General features: G+C 41.3%; 1 pseudogene; it reads left to right on the top strand.

Annotated features, from left to right (window-relative positions):
• Positions 1–409: 409 nt before the first annotated feature.
• Positions 410–1,977, top strand: LOC102877118 (annotated as a pseudogene).
• Positions 1,978–5,852: the final 3,875 nt, after the last annotated feature.

The raw sequence follows: 5,852 nt of genomic DNA, 5'->3' as shown, positions 1-5,852 counted from the left end.
TAGCTACTTCCTGCTGGAAAGGGGAGTTGACCTCCCCACTTTCTAACAAGACATTAAAACACTTTCCTTGAGGATCTTTCAAAATCAACAACTGTCGTCCAAAAGGAAGAAGTTTGAGACTGTAAGTTTGACCTCCCCACTTTCTAACAAGGCCATTAAACACTTTACTTGAGGATCTCTCAAATTGCTTGCCAAATCTTTTCAATTGCTTGCTGAGTTGTTTAAATTATTTGCCAAATTAAAGCACTTGCCCGATAAGATGGACTTATGTCAGGTTCTCTGCTCCCTGACAGGAGCAAGTGCAGAAAGAAGAAAGAAGAAGAAGAAAGAATTATTCCTTGCTTTTTGCCTAAGCAAGGGGTGCTTACCCGATAAGGTAAATTTTTGCCAGGTCCCTTCCCTTCCACCTATGTCAAATTTAAGCCTACATCAGATCCCCAAGACTACATCAGGTCCCCAAGACTACATCAGGCCCCCAAGGCTACGTCAGGCCCCCAAGACTACATCAGGCCCCCAAGACTACGTCAGGCCCCCAAAACTAGATCAGGCCCCCAGGACTGCGTCAGGCCCCCAGGACAACGTCAGGTCTCTATTCCCTAAGGGGAGTGAGCACAGAAAGGGGTACTCATCTGATACCTGACAGGAGTGAGGGCAAAAAATACTCACCCAAAACCCTGATTGGAATGAGCACAGAGGGTACTCACTCAATACTTCATCAGGTCCATCCCTGTTCTGGGCACCATATGTCACTGTCTGTTTGCCGACAACTTAACAGCAACACCCTGAAGGGGGTAAGCATGATGGAGACACACCACTCTGGGAGAGGATCAGAGAGTTGATCCAGCTCAATTTTATTGGGACTGCATTGCACTTATATAAACAGGAAAACAGGGTAGGGTGAGCTTACAAATGTGAGACATGCGGATTGGTTAGGAAAACCTCAGCCTTGTGCAGACTACTCCCGGTTCAACAGATGTGGCAGCTGTCTTCCCAGGTGGTGAGTTTTCTCAAGCCAGTACAGCCAAACACAGGGGCGCTTTCTCTAACCTATATTAACGGCCATTGGGAGGCTTCCACTTATCTGGAGCTTAGGCAATCTGTCCTGTCCAGAGGCCCTCCCTTCCTCCCCAACATTCCCCAAGAACCTCAACTTTGACTGTCAGTTACAATGTGAAAAAAATCTGTTCACCTTGGCCTAGAAAATAGTAGCCCTTTGGATAATATCTGCTTACATGGAACAGAGGATGTGCTGGAGCCACTTGAAGATCTCACCGGCCCATTCTGTTGAGGTCTGTTTAATGATCCTCCACTTTTATCCTCATCACACAACTTCAAAAGAAAATAATATGTTTAGAAGGGCTCTTAGAGGGGGGATTCATGGAATTCACCTTGGAGACCAGCTCTATTTCAGTGTCCCACCTGCTCCAAGAAAACTTCAGCTACTGAAATCAATAGCTTGCAGATCACCTATTCCCTGAAGGGCATTGTGGAAAGGTATAGCAAAACAAGATTGTTCCCAAAATGCATGTGTGCAAAGGACACTTGGTTCAGCCTCTCCACATTTTCTGACTGGCATGCAGTTGATCTGTGCTACGCATGCTGACCACACCAAGCACATCTTCTGTTTTATTGAAGATGCCTGTACTCAGGAAAGAAGCACTTTTCAGTCTCTTCAGAGCTGTGACACCTGGCATTGTAGGAATGCTCTTTCTCACTTGAATAGCTTGAAAACTAACAGGGGGAAAAAATCCCTACAGTTACTGACTAAAGATTCTGACAAAAGGAAGGAGTTTTTTGAGAAATTACAACACACACTGAATCAAAAGAAGAATAACATTTTGGCTCACTTTAAGCCCCTGACACTTGTGGTGATGCAAGTCTTGTGACTCAGAGATCAACAAATTTAACACCAGCTTTTAGGAGCAATAAATGGCCTTTAACACTGCTGAAGCTTTCAAAGATGTCACGTTAGGATAAGCATATGGGAGTGCCCTAGCTTCAATCTCTCTTGATCAAAGAATTGAACATGGTGGAAGACAACATGAAGGTCTGTGCCACAAAAGCACCAGAATGCACAGCAATTTCAGTTACTTTCAAGTGCATGTTCTGACCTGTTTGAAATAGTCTTGAGCCGTCAGGCTTGCCAGAGGGAAAACTGAGGAGGCAGGAGTCAAAGAGAAGGTCAAGTTGGTTTATAAGAAAGTAGAGGCAGTCTGGTCCAGAGAGAAAAACTATAGAATGGGTCACTCTTCACAGAAAGGAAGATGGTGGAGAAGATGGTGAGGTTTGGTTAGGTGTTAATACAGCATTTGGGAGTGGGTTTTATGTAAATGAGGGATAGTTGTGTTCAGATAAATTAGATGGTATTGCTGGAGGTTCCCACTCTGATCCATTATTGTTGATGTTACTGAAACTCTACTGCCTACTATGTTAACTAGTTTGCTTCTTTTTTTTTTTACCATTCATTTGGATTTATTACATTCATTAAATGATATAACCATAGATGTAACCACACTTCCCGCTTCCCCTCTGTGATTTTCATTCCCATTAATCCTCCTAGCCTGGCTTTTCCTCCTTCTGAGTTTTATCCCTCGTCAAATGATGCCCTTCTTAGCTACATGCTTCTAAGGAATGAGTCCTTTCCTGCTGTTACTGTTACTAGGTTGCTTCTTAACCTCATGTTCACACTTGCTGAAGTATTAATGTCTTCCTTTTAAGGTAAGGCTTGTATATTTATTTCTTGGTGCTGATTGGGTAGTCAGGCCCAGCTCCTCCGCTTGATTATCACCCTCAGTTGGTCCCCAGGTTAAGCTGTTTTCTTCCCTCCACACCCTCTCACCCACCAGCATCTGTCCCAACCTTTCCTCCACAGACTCCACCTGACCAATGTGGTCCCTAACATAAGAACTCATTCTATTTTTGCAGTAGATGCAGGAATTCAAAGAGAAAATCAAAGTAATTAAAGAAATTACCTTGCAAGGATGGCAAAACTTTAATTTACATACTCTCAGCATATTGCTAAGGGGGCCCAGCCATTGGGAAAAGACATCAGGCTTAGAAAAGTGGAAGATGGCAAAGGAGAAGATTCTCAATGACATAAATTGGCACAGTGTATCGAATGGACTCGGAGTATTTCAGAGATGTGAGGATGACACAGGGCACTTCAAATCTGTCGTTCATAGGTTTGTTATGAGTCATAGTCTATTTAATAGCTCTTAACAACAACAACAACAACAAATTTTTGCACAAATCGTCTACTGAAGGACTTTGATACTAGTCAGTGAAAATATAGGAAACTGGTGGTGGTGGTTGTTATGTGCCATCGAGTCGCTTGTGACTCATAGTGACCCTATGTACAACAGCCCTAAACTCTGCTCTGTCCTGTGCCAATCACACTGTCTCTGACACTCCCATCCTAATTACCCCAGTCACTGAATCAATCCACCTCATAGAGGGCCTTCCCCTCCTGCACTGTCTCTCCACCCTACCAAGCATGATGTCCCTCTCTAAGGACCTATTCCTCCTTACAACATGTCCAAAGTATGATAGACCGAGCCTCAGAATCCTTTCCTCCAAGAAGCCGCCTGGTTTGACCCTTTCCAGGATGAATCTGCTTGTTTTCCTAGCAGTCCAGGGTACCCTCAATACTCTTCTCCAACACCACAGCTCAAAGGCATGAATTCTCCTTCTATCCTCCTTAGTCATTGTCCAACTCTCTGATGCATAACAAGTGATAGCAAAAACCATGGCCTGTACCAGATGCACCTTAGTCTCCAGAGAGACACCATTGCTCTTCAGTAACCTGGAGAGGTCCCTAACAGCAGACTTTCCCATGGTAATGCGCCTTTTAATTTCCTGGCTGTTGGTGCCAAGACTGTTGACTACGGAGCCAAGCAAACTAAAGCTGTGTACAATCTCAATCTCTTCACCATCCATCCTGATGCTACCAATTGGTCCAGTGGTAAGAATCTTTGTCTTCTTGACATTGAGCCTTAATCCATATTGGAGGCTTCAGTCCTTGACCCTCTGCAGCAGGTGCTTCAGGTCCTCTTCAGTTTCAGCAAGCAAGGTTATGTCATCTGCATAACGCAGATTGTTGATAGATCTTCCACCAGTCTTGACCCCACATTTCTCCTCATAGAGCCCAGCCTCCCAGATAATCTGTTCTGCATACAGGTTGAAACTGATAGGTGTGGAAAAACTTTCTTTGCCTTGAGACACTGGCGCATTCGTTAGTCAAATTCTCTGAAGCTTTTATCAGTTATGTGTAGTTCTTCTTCTTAGCCTTCTAATTTACTTGGGTCCTACCATACTCCTGGAACTAGTCTGTGTTTGATTAATTTGTAGCTTGGAAAGAACTTCTTTCAAATGTCAGTTTCTTTGGTCTGAATAAATCAGCTGATTTCTTGAACAATTTTTTTTTTTTTACTGAGAATAGATGACAGATGAGATTTTCATTTTTCAACAAAAAATTCAAAAAATTTGATGGTGCTGAACAATCAAAGGGTTTTTGTGCAAAAAACAGGATTTGTGTGCAAATATAAACTATTATAAAATCTGTTTCAAGCAAACAATTCTCTGCCCTTTGTTAATAGTGTGTTAAAGCACAGAGCAGTAATTCCGATTTGGTCATGATTCTAGTAATATATTTCCATCAAAAGTATTCCTTTCATAAGTAATGTCCTAAGCATGATATCTAGTTGGAAGTTGTAAAAATAAAAGTGAAATTGGCAGTACAGTCCTGAACCCCTTTCCTTTTCAAAGTGTGCTTTTGAGATAAGCACTCTCACCAGTATAGTTTGTTTTCACTGTGATAAAACTGTGAAGTTCAAGAATACATGATCTACTACTGTATTAATGATGCACCTTAATAGTGAGCATTCTTTATAAAAGCAAAGGTAACATGAAGATGTGGAGGGATTGAATTTCCTTTTTATTCCCCCCACCAAAAAGAGTTGATTATTGTCAAAATGTAAATCTTACATAAATAAAACTAGTGTTTTCTTGTGACAAGTTTACATTTTTAGGAGGGGTAGACATTTCAAACCTGCCTTTTCCCCCTTAGCAATTAAAAACCTCTAACCAAAGAATACCTAGAATTATTATGTGGGCTATGTGTGAGCGAAGGAAAAGTTTTAATATGTGCCAAGAGCAGGACATAAGAAAGACACCTTGCTTAATGGTGGCTAAGTGTCATAGTAATTGTATATCAGTACACTTGTAGAAGAGTTTTAAAAATTATAAAGCTAATTTGACAATAGGTGAAGCACCTCTTATACAAAGGAATTAACTAAATACTGTTGGTATCTAATCCTATATGATTATCTAACAATACAGAATAAAATCAAGTTTTTCACCTTGCTTGAAATTCAGATGAGAACAAAAAAAACCTTTATAATCTTTTTAATGGAGTAATAAAAATGGATCTATTTGACCTCTATGTTAAAACATATTGGCAGCTTTCCTTACACTGCTATTCTGTGCCTCATTTGCTATTCCTTTCATTTTGTGTACAGGCTCCAAAGCAACTCAATTTATAAGCATAGCTATGGTTAGGCTACTTGTTTTACAATGTGTTGTGTATGTACCTTCAAGTGGACACATATCAACCTTATGAACAACAGATCTGAACCTTGCAGTATTTTGTAAACAGTCATCATGTCAATTCATCTTGTCAAAGGTCTTCCTTTCTTATGCTGATATACAACTTTTCATAGTATGATGTCTTTCCCCAAGGACTGGTCCCTTCAAACAACATACCAAAAGTGTGTGAGATGAAGTTTTACCATCCTTGCCTCCTGGGAGCAACCTGCTTCCACTTTCTTTAGCACAGACTTGTGTTCTTTTGTCAG

Source organism: Elephantulus edwardii, unplaced genomic scaffold, assembly GCF_000299155.1.
Source record: "Elephantulus edwardii isolate Elephantulus edwardi_28Jun2011 unplaced genomic scaffold, EleEdw1.0 scaffold00059, whole genome shotgun sequence".
Lineage (NCBI taxonomy): Eukaryota > Metazoa > Chordata > Mammalia > Macroscelidea > Macroscelididae > Elephantulus > Elephantulus edwardii.
This window is presented reverse-complemented; position numbering and strand designations above follow the sequence as displayed.